Source organism: Callithrix jacchus, chromosome 4, assembly GCF_049354715.1.
Source record: "Callithrix jacchus isolate 240 chromosome 4, calJac240_pri, whole genome shotgun sequence".
Lineage (NCBI taxonomy): Eukaryota > Metazoa > Chordata > Mammalia > Primates > Cebidae > Callithrix > Callithrix jacchus.
Window position 1 is genome coordinate 149,924,776 of NC_133505.1, and position 15,289 is coordinate 149,940,064.

Sequence of the window (15,289 nt, forward strand, 5' to 3'; positions counted from 1 at the left end):
TTCCATCATCTGCACATAAACCATGTTTTTTAAAGGCCCTCAGAGACTGTATAGATTTTAACCTTTGCATAGCCACAATAAGAATAAGAGAATTCATATATATCACAAATTGTAAAGATGAGTGAGAGATTTTACTTAATTCAAATTCAGACTTTTCATTTGCCAGCTGATTTGGAGGAAAAACAGAAGTCCCAGTGATATGGACTAGCACATGCACAAAGTTCATTGTAGGAAGAATCAGAACATTGTTCATAAATCCTTCCAGTGGCTTAATCATATTTCTCAGGTCTGTAGCTGGTAGAAGGCCCTACATGCTTGCTTTAAGACCAGTTAGTAGACAGATTGTCACTGGATTGCCAAATCGTATTTTCTTGGATGAAATAGCCCTTAACCCTTGAGAACCACACAACGGCCAGGGAGCATTATAATTTGGTTACACTCCTCATCCCCTTATCCTTGTCCTCTCAAAGCAGATCTCTCAAATTCCATTGTTTAGCATAACAGAGTGTAATGCTTTCCATATTACTTAATATTTCCTTCTTTGGACTTTCCATATAAAATTCAAATACTTTCTATCAGAATATGCATCTAAGAGAAAATTTCCATTAGCATAAAGCATATAGTTTCTGCATAAAGGAATTATCTAGAAAATGTAAGTCTCCCTGTGTAAGTGTATATGCATATATATCTAATATATAGTATATGCATGTATATATACACACATATACATATCATACATACATTTTTTCTTTTTTAACATTTACTCCCTTGGAATTCCTATAGATATGTCATTGCCTGTGGAAGCCTTTGTTGGCTAAAAGAACTACAACAGTAATACAATAAAAAAGTAAATAGGAGTACAGTGTTAACATGTTTTCTCTTAGCTGCCTTCTGTATGTGGTATCAAATTATGTCTCTACAGGGAAATTTTGACTTACATTGTATATCTTGCTGCTTTACTCAAAAGCTCATGGCATATGCCTTTTCGACATTTTTTACCTTTCTTTGGGGGAAACATTTGTACCTGCTTGAAACTTGAAGTATATGTAAACTCTCAGTGTCTTTCCTGCAATTACCCCATGTATGCCTCATGGTTTGTAAGACAAGTGGTGGCCTTTCTGTTTGGTTGTTTTAGTACATCTGATATTTCCTCCATCTATCACTATCTTTGTTGTGTTGCCTATGTTTTATAAAAAAAGAGGAATAAGTGTCTTTCATCCGCAGCCACCCCACTCCTCTTAAACCAGAAGCCCCGGCATCACGCTTTCATGGTGTACGGGTGCAGCTGTCCTAGTGGCTAAGCTCTCTGACAGCAGTACCACTCCTCTTCACTGTGCCCAGGTCCTGCCATGCCACCAAGCTCATGGACAGGGTCAGTGCTCTGAGAATTCACAACAGAAATCAAAGAATAGATAAGGAATCAGAGATGTGCAACTCACTGATGTTTTTAACTCATTTTTTTTTTGCCCATTGATATTCTGTAGTCACTATTTCCATCTTTCATGATCTTCCCTGTTATTGTGAGTCACTGTTCCCTTCATAGTTACTAGTTTGTTGTTTTTCTAAGCTTTTTAAGGTTCCTTTCAAAGAAAGTGACATTTCTTTCTCCCTTTTCCCCCCTCCTTTCTCTCCCTCCTCTCCCCTCTTTTAAGAATAATCTAGGTCAGTATTCTCTAGAAATCATCATATGTTTTCTACTATTTCTATTTTCCCCTGTCATTTAATGTTTTGTATCTATTTATGCAGTTTCCACTAGACTTCTCACTCTAACACACAGAAATTCATTTTGAGGCCAAAAAAGCCTGGTAAGTTGTTCCTTCCCAAATCCCATTAATTTTATTGTAGTCATATTTACAAAAGATATGAATGTGCCTCTTTACAAGTATTTGTATTAGTCTGTTCTCACACTGCTAATAAAGACATACCCAAGACTTGAGTAATTTATAAAGGAAAGAGGTTTAATTGACTCACAGCTCCACATGGCTGGGGAGGCCTCACAATCATGGCAGAAGGCAAAAGAGGAGCAAAATCACATCTTACGTGGTGGCAGGCAAGAGAGTGTGTGCAGGGGAACTCCCCTTTATAAAACCATCAGATCTTGTGAGATTTATTCACCATCATGAGAACAGCAAGCAAAAAACCACCCCCATGATTCAATTACCTCCCACTGGGTCCCTCCCACGACACATGAGGATTATGGGAGCTGCAAGTCAAGATGAGATTTTCGTGGGGACACAGCCAAACTATGTCAGTATTTTAACACAAATTTTTTTTCACTAAAACATTTAACTTTGTGATTTTTCATCTTTCTCTCCCTAAGGGTATTTCCCGCCTTTCCTTTCCAAGGTGCTGTGTCTTAGCTGTGGCTTCAGAGTTTCCCCTGTTCCTTCTGTACCTTTTTCCATATTCCCCCAACTGCTCAGAGGGATCTAGAATCCTGCTGTAGTTTTATTCTTATGACTCAGGACGTTCTTCTTTATTAAAATGTAAACCCTCCCTGGAGCATTCAAGTGATTCACCAGGAATCACTTGAAGAAGCATCATTTTTACTCTTTCTGTGCCTCCTGGCCTGGAAAGGAGGGGCTGACCTGGAGGGGTCATTACATCAGAAGGATGGAAGAACATTAATGCCCAGGAACTGATGGAAGCAGAACTATGCCTGTATGAATCTGTAGCATAAAAATGCTTATCATATGTGAAGAGGATTAATGATAACATTTATAAGTAAATGTGTTTATAATTTTGGTGGATGCAGTCAAAATCCTAAAGGGCAAAATTCTTAAGCACCCTCTCTGTGCCAGGGGAGCACCAAGCGTCCTATAGCTGCAGGTGCAGAGCCTCAGGTTTAAGTCCTCCTGTGATTCCCACAGGTCTCTCCTGCTCTGCCACCCTGACTGCTGAGGCACTGCCAACCTTGCAGAGTGCTTCCCTGGCTACTATTTACTGACTTTCTTTGCCTACTGCCTTTCTACTTTTTTGTCAGTCAGAAGTTGAAAGGGAAAGCAATGTTATTTTTGCTTCATGGTGCAGGCAAAATGGCATCAGGCATGAAAAGAGAGTAAAGAATGAATGTATTACCTCTGAACAGCTGAATTGATCAACTTTGTACAAATGTTCCTGAAGAGACCTCTTGGCCCCTGAGCTTTTCCTGATGCTCCCATTATCTCTGTCTTTCTGTCTCTCTCACCCCAACTGAAACCATGGCAGCAAGAATGACATGTGTGGGTTATCTGGGATTTGTATTTTCTGCATTAATGCTTCCTCCAGTAACGAGGTTAATTGAGAGTTGACAGTAATTGCTTTATGTGAGCATGAAGCCCTAAATATGATTTTGTAACCCATGCACCTAACATGTCTATTTCATGGTCTCTCTTTATCTCAAAGATACATAAAAATCATGAAACATTCCAATCAAAGATAATTGGAGGAAAGTTTGATTTCAGCATAACCTTCAGGAAATCAGGCAGGGTTGCTTGAGTGAACGTGGCATGTATCATCCTGATTTGTGTAGATTCCCATAAATACAAAGCTGGCCTTGATTAGTAATGCTAATGGCCGGAAACCACCAGCACTCGCAAAGCCTTGCAACTAATTTTGCAGGAATAACCCTTGGGAGGCTCTTCTTACCATGTGCAGTTTATTTCTGAACCCTGTCACCCTTTTAAAGAAGCATTACAAATAATTGTATGACATTATGTGGTCTGGAAGCACTGAAGTTTATTAGGAGCAATCAGACCAAGAATGTCTTTTGTCTCCTGTGAGTTTGTTGACTTTTGTGCTGGCAGATACCATTATGGCTAAGAGACTGGGCTTAGGCTTTTAACCAAAAAAAGGAGGGAGGCATGAGAGAAGAGCAGAAATAGCAAATAAGTAAATAATATATATATATAAATTCATATATATATAATATATTTATAAGTATATTTGTATTTATTTAATATAAATAAATATTATATACTTAATATATATAATTATATGTATTATATATAATATAATTATAGTGTAATTTATATTATATTTAATGAGTATGAAAGTGCCCCCTCAGGAATCCTAAACGTATCTCCAACTGCTAACTAAAGCAGCCCATTAATGAAAAAGAACGATTATTTATATATTTTAAACTTTATGTCTTTTTTAATAGAGACGGGGTTTTGCCCTGTTGCCCAGGCTGGAATGTGGTGGTGCAATATCTCACTACAGTCTCAACCTCCTGGGTTCAAGGGATCCTCTCACCTCAGTATCCCAAGTAGCTAGGACTACAGGCATGTACCAGTACACCCGCCTAAGTTAAATTATTTTGGAGACTAGGGTATCACTAAATTTCCCAGGCTGGTCTTGAACTCCTGGCCTCAAGTGGTTCTCCTGCCTCAGCCTCCTGAGTAGCCAGATTACAGGACAAGCTACCATTGCCAGCTAATTATAAATTTTTTATTCATTCTAGATTAGGCATCCTATTCCTTTGTAGCTGCTCAACTTGAATAATGCATGTAATCTGATCTCATAACCTCACCAGTACACTTTTGCCCTGGTGTTGGTTTGGTTGCTCTACCCCCAGTGCTGGTCGGCCCCATCCCAGCATGAAGATGACAGCCCTTTCTGAGTGGGTCTGAAGAGGTCTTTGAGGTTTTGATCAGTTCTAACCTGGGATGGGTGTCCAGGTCATTAAGAGCAAACCGGCATCTGCCTGTATTAACTTTTTGAGAATTTGACCTTCTTATCTGAGTTTAGACTCAAGGCTGTTTAAGTATCCATTTCTGGTGTTATAGTCATGTCTTGTAAAGACTTGAAGATTTTATAGGTAGCAGCCTATTCTAGAATCCTTTAGAACTTGATTTTACTTGTAACGGGACTGTATGGTATCTGCTTCCTTAGGAAACATGGAAAATTGATTTAAAATCTCAAATGCAAACTCAAAGTAAATGTATATTGCTATTGTTTTCATAATGTAATTCCCAAAAGTCTTTGTTTCTTGACATACTATCTAATTCTAAGCTATCTTTAAGAAAAGTTTTGAGATGCATATACATTTAGATTATCATAAACCTATGACTTAAAAATTGTAGTTTCATTACTGATTTTTAAATGAAAGAGGTTGGCTTAAATGGGAACCCAGAATATTAGTTAATATTAATGACTAATATTAAGGTCTGCTAATATTTAACACATAAAGGAAGAAATTTTGATTCTAATTGAGACTATCAATAAAAGAAAATGCCTTTCCTTCTCTTTTGATATTAAGGGGGAAATTTGAAAAAATACATTGTTTATTCTACAAACTCTGGATTTAACTTAAAAATACACTTAATATAATCTAATCCTCTCTTTATTAAATTTTCACACAAGTACCTGAAATCAAAGACTTTTCTATTTTCTTTAAGCCTTAACTGATGTTTTAAATTTCTCTGAATGTCCTTTTCCTTTCTTTTCTTAAAAATACAAAATTGGCTAGATCATGTTTTATGGTAAAACCCAGTACGCTGCTGATGCGGTTGATCAAATGCCTGCCCCCTGCATTGAAATAAGGAATGTGAATTAAGTTACCTAAGAAGGAAGGTTCAGAGATGAGGATTCATTCAAGATCAGTAAGGAAAACGAGCCATATTTCCCCAGTACCAGAAGAAGAGCTCAGAAAACTATAATTACCAAAACTACGTGAGTGGTCTTACAACTATTTTTTAATAACTTGTCAAAAGACCAGGAATACCATATGTTTAGATGTATGTACCTGACAAGAAACCAGGTTGCTTCTCAATCATTTCATATACTCTTTTCTCCTAAATGATTTTCTGCCTAGGTGACCTATTTAGTTTACACACATTCATGCTAGCTCAGACTGGTCAGCTTTTTTGATGTCTGCAAGACACATATCTTAAACACAATAAATAATCACACTTTAACAAAATTTCATATAGTTGCCCACTTTAAAATACATGACAGGGAAAATGCACATTTCTAACTAGACTGTTCAAAGGACAGAAGTTCTCATCAAATCAGTAATTATTTGTGGATCCATGGAGCCTACTGTGTAGCAAGTACTGAGTGTTGAGAATCAGGTTAGTGTTGGCTGAGAACTGGCCTGTCCTTCAAAGTTTTCACAGTCTAGGGAGGGTGACTTTATAAGCTATATCAACAAGTAAATTTAAATAGGGTGTGATGAGTATAGTCATAGATGTGTTGAAGGTGCAGAGAAGTATGCCCAAAGAGAGAGGGGTTAATTGTAGTGGGTGGGAAGTCCTGAAAGACTTCTCAGAAGTGATGACATCAAAGTTCTGTGTGGGCTTATTGGACATAGAAGTTAATGATGCATTCAGTTGCAAGTAACAGAACACCTTCAGATATCCACGTGGCTCACCTTTCACTTCATTCAAGTCTGCTCAAATAAGCTCAGCAAAGCTTCTATGAATGATCTATATGAATTAGCCTTTCATTATTCTCTGTTCCCTTACCTTGCTTTATTTTATCCATAATGATTATCACTAACTGGCATATTGTATTTATTCTTTTATTTGTATAGTATGTGTCTTCTCTGATTTGGTTCATATGCTACGAAGCCAGAGGGGTTATGTGTTTCATATATTACTTTATCCCAAGCATTAGGAGCACTGTCTAAATAATTCAATATTAGTTGAATGTAGTCCAGCCAACCATGGTTTAAGTAATAAAGATATTTAATATCTCACAAGATAAGAAGCTTGTTGACAGGTAGTTTCAGGGTGCTATTGCTTAGTATTTTCATATTTTGTAGTTTTTATTGAGACACAGTCTCACTGTGTCATGTAGACTGGAGTACAGTGGCATGATCTCAGCTCACTGCAACCTCCACCTCTTAGGCTCAATCAATCCTCCCACCTCAACCTCCTGAGTAGCTGGGACCACAGGTGTGTGCCACCACACCCAGCTAATTTTTATATTCTTTGTAGAGATGGGATTTTGCCCATGTTGCCCAGGTTGGTCTCAAACTCCTGAGCTCAAGCAATCCACCACCTTGGCATTCCACAGTGCTGGATTTACAGGCATGAGCCACCATGCCCAGCCAGTATTTTCATTTGAGACTCGTGTACTTTCTATTTTCCACACATCTGTCTTCAGAGTATTACTTTTTTGTCCTTGGACTTGCCACCTAAAGTCTCAAGAGGTTAATAAAGCACCAAGCATCACGTCCTTCACAGCCACGTTCAAGGGCAGAAAAGGAAGAAACTCTCTAGGGAGCCCTCCCCAAGTGTATGTCTCTTCACCAGGCAAACAGATTGTTCCCAGAAGCTCCACCTGCAGATTTCACCATAGGTCTCATTGGTCAGAACCACCACATAGCTAGAGCCAGCACGGTGAGAGGCCAGGAAAGCAAGAAGCAGCAGAAGGAAATGAAGTTACCATGAGGGTTTAAACTAATTATGGTCTATCCTTAGGGACTGGACATATTGCATATGGTTTATCCAGACAAAATCAGGATTTTTAAAAAATGTAGTAACAAATGTAGAGAATAAAAATATGTAAAATCAGTAAAAACTAGTAGGATTGTAGGTAATTTATTTTTTATGTGAATATGAAAAATATGTACGGTAAAGCTGATAAGATTAATCATTGACATTTTCTATTGTAGCCAAAAAGGTATATTTTCCCATTCATTCTCTACCAATATCATTTTTTTTCTGAGATGGAGTTTTCATCTGTCACTAGACTAGAGTGCAATAGTGTGATCTTGGCTCACTGTGGCCTCCACCTCCTGGGTTCAAGTGATTCTTCTGCCTCAGCCTCCTGATAACTGGGACTACAGGTGTGCACCACCATGCCCAGCTGATTTTTGTAAACCAATTATCTTGCATTCTCACCAGTAGTATCATAAAGAACAATTGAAATCTGATATCTGATAATCAAAGAAGAATTTCTTACACGTTTGATGTAATAGTTTAATTTCTAAAGCTCCATACAGAATTTGTCAGAGGTGTCCCTTGCTCTAGACCACAAACTCAGAGATTCAGACAACTGGGTTCAGTAAGTAAAATCTTCCCTGAATATCCTTCCTCCTAGAAATTATCATGTCCCGTAGATCATTTCACAGTGTTCCTACTTTCTCTGGACCAAAAATAAATAAATAAATAAATAAATAAACCACAGAAATATCTTAGAAAATAAAGGTATCTTCTTCCCATAATTGTAGTCACCAGTCAAATATATATTTGAAATTTGAGATCAAGAAAAGGTAGAATTGATTTTCAGTACCATTAATAATGCGTGCCTATTATGCACTAGACGTGTGATTCCTGTCCTTAACAATGTGACCCCCAAAACCAGGATCTTATATATGTCCTTGTTTTGGGGACCAGAGACAAGATACAAAATTCTTGATTTAAAAAGACAAGAAAAAAAGAAACACTATTCACATTTCTTCTTCCTTCCCTGAATGTCATTCCTTCCCTCTTTCCCTCTATCTCCCCAACACCCCCATCTTTCTCTCTGTCTCTCTCCCTTACCCTCTTCTCTCTCTTTCTCTACCTTTCTCCTTTTACCTCATCCCTTCACCCTAACCATTGCTTTCTATGTAGGAAAAGAAACAATAGCGTATTGCTGTGTGGGTGTTCCTGAAATTACTACTGTCCCCGTGGGTGTTTTGAGGTAACTCTTACCTCCTTTAGCTGGATCAAAGTGTGCTGTTATATCAGCCGATAAAAAAGTAATTTCCCCTCAAGGAAGGAGCTAGTAGACCTTCCACCTACACAAAATGTACTAACTTCATCGTGCCCATGTGATTACTACTCTAAAGATTTGCTTATTTTACCACAAATAGCCAGTCCTGGAGAGCCTGAAAGATGGAAGAATGAGAGCTGATTTTCATTACATGCTTGCTGTGGGCCAGGCACTGTGCTATACTGGAACGATTTATTTAATCCTCATGTCCCCAGAAAGTAGGAACTTCCATCATTCTCACTTCACAGAAGACTTCTGTTTTGTAGTTTTACAGATGGGGTTCCCATTTTATAGCTTGCCCGCTTGAGGTCCTGCAGCAAGTGAATGATGCTAGTAAATCAACCAGGCTTTGAACCCAAACACTCCAGTGAACAGAGTGCTTGCTCTTAGTAACCACGGCTCTGTGCTATGTAATGAAGTTTTTTGTCAATGACAGATGACATATAAGCAATGGTCCCGTAAGATTATAAAACGATATTATGGGCTTGACATGGTGGCTCACACCTGTAATCCCAGCACTTTGAGAGGCTGAAGGGGGCAGATCACTAGAGCCCAGGAGTTTGAGACAAGCCTGGAGAACATAGTGAGATCCCGGCTCTACAAAACAGAAAAGAAAAGAAACATTTACAAAAATTAGCTGGGTGTGATGGCACACACCTGTAGTCCCAGCCACTTGGGAGGCTGAGCTGGGAGGATCCCTTGAGCACAGGAGGTGGAGGCTTTAGTGAGCTAAGATTTGTGCCATTGCACTCCAGCCTGGACGATGGAGTGAGACCCTGTCTCAAAAATAAAAGAAAAAGCGAAAAACTGGATTAGGGGCCAGATGTAGTGGCTCATGCTTATAATCTCAGTGCTTTGGGAGGCTGAGACAGGATGATTACTTGAAGCTGGAAGTTCCAGACCAGCCTGGGGAACAGCAAGACCCTGTTTCTAGAAAACATTTTAAAGGTTACCTGCTTGGTAGCATGCACCTGTAGTCCCAGCTACATGGAAGGCTGCACTAAGACAATTGCTTGAGCCTAAGTGTTCAGATGAGTGAGCTCTGATCACTTCACTGCACTCCAGCCTGGGCAACAAGAGCACAACTGTGTCTCTGAAAAAAAAAAAAGAAGAAGAAGAAGAAAGAAAAGAAAAAAACAACAACATGCTTTTACTATGTTTAGGTATGTTTAAATACGCGAATACTTACCATTATGTTGCAGTTGCCCGTAGTATTCGGTAGTTTGTAGCTTAGGAGCAATAGGCTATACCTTCTACAGAGCCTAGGTATACAGTAGGCTATACCTAGGTTTGTGTAATTCCACTCTATGATGTTTGCAAGATTGTAAAATAGCCTAATGACACATTTCGCAGAACGTGTCTGTTGTTGAGTGATGCATGACTTTGCTCTAAACTTTTTGACAAACCTAACCTAACTTTGCTTTTTGTCATTTGCCTGATAGCCATTTTTAGGTATGTACATAAGGCTTGAGCTGACCAAAATCTCTAACTTTGGAGAAGTATCAGAATAAGAATAGGAGTTCCGTAGAATCTGAATAAAAAATTACTGCTTTATCTTTTTTCCTGGAGGTGGCGTAACAAAAAGTTGTGTTCATTTGTACTTCTGTTGTTTCCCTTTGACACACTATTTCACACTGTAGAGCCAATGGCTTTATACAGTTTTACAGGACAGCTTGCAAATGTAAGTTTTGACAAGAAAATAAAATCTTTCCTGCTTTTGTCTTCTCATTTCAAATATTGCATGCAGATTTAAGCTACCACATTTACCTAATGTGCTTGCTTTTCATAGGTGAAAATAAGGTTATATCAGTAGAATTAGGTACCTTTAAAAAATTGGTGGCAAAATGTATCCAGTATGTCATCTGTAAATCATCTCTGGGCTTCCAAGAAGGCATAATTTGTAGCTACACAATTGCAAAAAAACCTATTTTTGGCAAGAAGTGATCCAGTGCATTCCACAGAAGCAGCAGCATCCTAAAAACTGAACAATGTCTACCTCATGAAATGTTTTACTAAGAATTCCGAAAACTCTGCTTTATCAAGAGTTAGTTGTAAGTCAAATCTGTTTTTCTTTTTAAGTTTATAATTGAGCCCTCTACCTGTTTTAAACAAGGATTTGAGGTGGTATAAGTCAAATCTGTCACTCAAGCAAACACTCTAGCATCCTGAGCCCTATTGTTCAACAAAGGCCTTCAGTAATTAATCTTAGCTTTTTGGGTAAGTGCCTTCTATATTATGGTGTAAGAAAGGTAGAGCAACTTTCTTATGCCTTTTATCCTAAAAAGGGAGAGAAGTAAGAAAAATGGGAAGAAACCTTCAATAGACCTTCTGGCAAGTTCTGTTGCCATATATTGAGTGCTAAGTACCAGTCACTGCGCTAACCACTGTCGTACGATTTCATTGACTCTAGAAGAGGATCTTATCTAATAAATAAGAGCCACCGAGCAACAGGAAGCCACTTGTCCCTACAGATTGTGATGTTAGGAAGAAGACTGGAGCCCCTTAGGGTAGGCAAACTGCTGCCATTCAGGCTGAAGCAGCTGGTTCTTTCTCTGCCTCTGTCCTATTGAAAGAAAATGCCTGCCCTATTCGATCTAGTCAGTGATGTTTGATGAACAATGTTTGTGCTTGAAGAGTCTCAAGCAAAAAAGATAGTAAGAGAGGAGAGAGAAATAAAAGCTCAAGATGGGAAATAAAAATCACCCACATGAAATAGATTTACGCTGGATCCCCAGGTTCCCTTCACAGATCAGCATCGAAGCAGATGTTTCTCCCCAATCTTGGCACCTTCCTGAACTGCTGATACTCAAAGTTAATTAGTTTAGTATAACTTCGTGTCTCTTAATTGATGAAAACTGATTTTCAACAACAAAAATATCTATAATTGGCCTGTGATTCTAGATGGGGCCTAAGCAGATGATGGAATTCAGGTAGACCAAATGCCAAGAAAAATGCTCTGCAGTGCTCTCAAGCAGACAGATGGCAGACGCGTGAACAGTATGTATGAATCTTTGAGTCATGTGGTTCCAAAGATGACCATTAGCTTCCTAACACCTCCCACTTTATGTATACAGCATAGATCATCACAGAAAAAGTTTAAAGGCAAAATACAAAAGTCTACATCAATTTCCATAATAAGAACTTGTTACTCTTATAATAAAACCCCACAGAAAAGTATTAGAAAAGCCCTCATACAACTTCTTATGTTTGGAAAATAAATCACAATTGTGTTTGTAAGTGTGCTCGCATTTAGAGGTGTTCATGTTCTACATGTAAATGGAAAATTTTTCACAGAAAAAGCATTGATATGTTATTGATAGGATACCAAAAAACAAATATACCAGCTTCTACAAAAGTTCTTTTCCCTTTGCAAATTATGTGTATAACTTGCTATATATTTTCCTAGTTTTTAATGTGTGTAATCTAAAATAAACAAAACGTAGAATACCATAGCCTTCCTACTCTCCTAGTCCCATAGCAATTCCAGAGCAGTGAGTTAGCCACTGTTTGTGTCCTAGTGTTCTTGGAAGCACCAAATATTCTCGTAGCCCAGGACACTCTGTTTTGTTATTCTATTTTGACTATTAAAAATACTCTTATGTGAGGTTTATGATTATCTGTTTAGTTATTTTATTTAATGTCACCTGACAGAGAGTGAAAGAAGCCTTGCTTTATTTACTTCGGAGTGGAGTTCAATTCTAAATGAATCTAACTTTGAGCGCATAACAGGAGGGTTAGTTATTAGAATGGTAAAATGATCAGCTTATGGGATGGTCTCACCTGTGTGAGGCATAAGTCAACCAGATGTACAAAAGTTTCTTCCCTCCAGGCCTTATTTTTGCCACACCTTACCCTCTCACAATGCATACCACCTTGCTAACCAGACCCTTCAGACATTGCTCTTCACAAAATAAGACTGCCACCAGTAGAGGCCAAGCCCAGGCAATTTGGGTCCTGTAGGTGGGAAAGAAAACCAGACCTAATAGTCATCATTCTCATGTTTCAGTCAGTGGTAAGTCTGGCCAGACAGAGATACCTGGGGCTGTGAGAAGAGACAGAACTGGAGGAGTGTGGCATGACTGGTGCAGTTTCAGCCTAAAGGCACAGGGATGACACAGGGTACAACCTCAGGAACCCCATCTGCAAATCCAGAGACAGCTGGTCACGGGGATCCATCCATGCAAGCTGGCCTTCTGGGGAAAGATTTCTACCTAAAAGATGAAGTAAGAATATGATAGGAGCCTATTAACTAAAATTTGAGTAAGAAAGGAGATGTGCAAGCTACAAGACAAGACCCAGGTGTCAGTTAGGACCAACAAGTATTCTGAATCACTACTGCTTCTGTTTCTTATGGATATGAATTTCCTAGAGGGAAGATGTACCTGGTCAAATAATCCTGGTTGAAATATTTGAGATGTATTAATGCATTTATAACTATCAAAGACATGACTGCTGCTACCCTGTGACCTTGTAAGGCATGTTCAATCCAGAGGACTGGCTTGATGATTTTTTACCATTTGTGACCATTTTCATTTGCCTTTAGTTTTTTTCTAGAATGATTAACTACATTTACTTGCCAAAAGTTCCTTGAGTTCTTGAGTTCAGACTATATGCAGGCTTTTCTGGGGGATCCAGAACTAGCTATGAAATAGTCTCTGGGATCTAATTTAATTATTCAACCAATCGTTAATACATTCAAAAGTATCTGGTATCTAGTATGTACGAAAAGTGTTTAAAGAAGTTGAAAGTGGTCAGGTGTGGTGGCTCATGCCTATAATCCCAGCACATTGGGAGGCCGAGGCTGGAGGATTGCTTGAAACCAGGAGTTTGAGACCAGCTTGGGAAACCAAGTTCAACTCTGTCTCTATTCCCCCCACAAAAAGATTAAAAGCATAGGGGTCTCACTGCGTGACCTCACATTCTGGTTTGGACATTTATTAACTTTTTGACTCTGGGAAAGTTGCTAAAATGAAAATTTTCTAAAGATCTGTTTTTTTTTTCTGTAAGACTGGATAAAATAATAGTAACCACCTTAAAGTAGTGACGATTCTGAAAGAAGATCTTGCTTGTGAGATCTCTGGCCCATACATTGTAAAGACTAAACAAAGGCGCAAGCCAGCCTTAATAAAGCACTGAGAAAGCGCATGCGTATAATATTCTCCAAGTGACAAAACTGTAGTGATGAAGAACATCAACAGTTGCCGGGGCTAGTTCAGGTTGTGGGGAAGATGTGACTATGAAGAGTTAGTACCAGGCCTGCCTGGGTGATAGAGTGAGACTGTCTAAAAAGAAGCAAAAGAGCGCCGTTCTTTGTGATAATAGAATGCTTCTGTATTCTGGGTAGGGCAGTTGTGATACAAATGTATATGTGTGGTACCGCTCCCACCCCTACCAAAAATGAGTGCATGTAAAAGCCAGTGAAACCCAAATTTGATCTGTAGTTTGTAGTGTCGTATCAATGTTAATTTTCTAGTTTTGAGGATGTACCATGGCTATGTAAGATGATACTGGGGAAAGCAGGGGAAAGGATACACAGGAACACTGTGTTATCTTTCAATTTATACGTCTTAGATTATTTCAACATCAAGGGTTTGTTTTGTATTTTTGTTTTAATTTGCTTTGTTTTTGAGACAGTGTCTCTCTCTGTAGCCCAGGCTAGAGTACAATGGCGTGATCTTGGCTCACTGCAGCCTCCACCTTCCAGGTTCAAGTGATTCTCCTGCCTCAGCCTTCTGAGTAGCTGAGATTACAGGCATACACCACCACATCTGGCTATTTTTGTGTGTGTGTTTTTAGTAGAGACGCAATTTCGCCATGTTGGCTAGGCTGGTCTCGAACTTCTGGCCTCAAGTGATTTACCTGCTTCGGCCTCCCAATGTGCTGGGATTACAGGTGGAAGCCATCAAAATAGAGTTTAAAAATACAAAGCATGAAAAGAGATGTGACAGTGTAACAGAGAAGGGATAGACTTTTCTCTGCCCTTACGGAGTTTACATTCTACTGGGAAGAGAAACCACTAGTTACACAGTTATTTCATGGTAACTGTGCTCAGTGTTAAGAAGGAAAAACATAACATGCTATGAGAGCATGTGAAAATACAAGGGGCCTGAAGCTGGGGCCGCTCAGGAAAGACTTCTTAGATGAGGGTATATCTCAGCTCCCACTTCTAAGGTAGGGTGAGCTGGGTGGGATGGTGGGAGGCATTCTAGGGAAAGGGAGCAACATTGATCAGGACCTGGAGGGTGAAAGAGCCCTCAGCAGCTTGGAGGAACTGGCCACCATGCAGGAATCAGAGTTAAGTCAGCTGGTGTTACAAGCACAGTGCTGTGGGGGTCAGGGAAAGAAGTAATTATGTCTGACAAGAAGATGGGGGGAGAAAACCACTGTGCCAAGATGGTAGCGGTGGATAAAGCTTAGATTTTGAAATGGGTTGTTTTTTTAATGAATTTAAAGCTGCAGTTATAAAACCCACAAAGGAATGGATACTTCGAGTATGTGATCAGTTTGGGAGGCCACAGGTAGTCTGGTGAAGAGGGTCCCTGGAAGAAGCTGGAAAGGGACTGGGAAAAACATTTGGGGCTTGACCACAAAGGGAGTTTGATTT

At 39.1% G+C, this 15,289-nt stretch overlaps 1 protein-coding gene across 3 annotated transcripts in view; it reads left to right on the forward strand.

Annotated features, from left to right (window-relative positions):
• Nucleotides 1–15,289, forward strand: part of AIG1 (androgen induced 1) — a 255,426-nt gene that overhangs the window by 62,569 nt on the left and 177,568 nt on the right. The gene's annotated exons all lie outside the window — the stretch shown is intronic.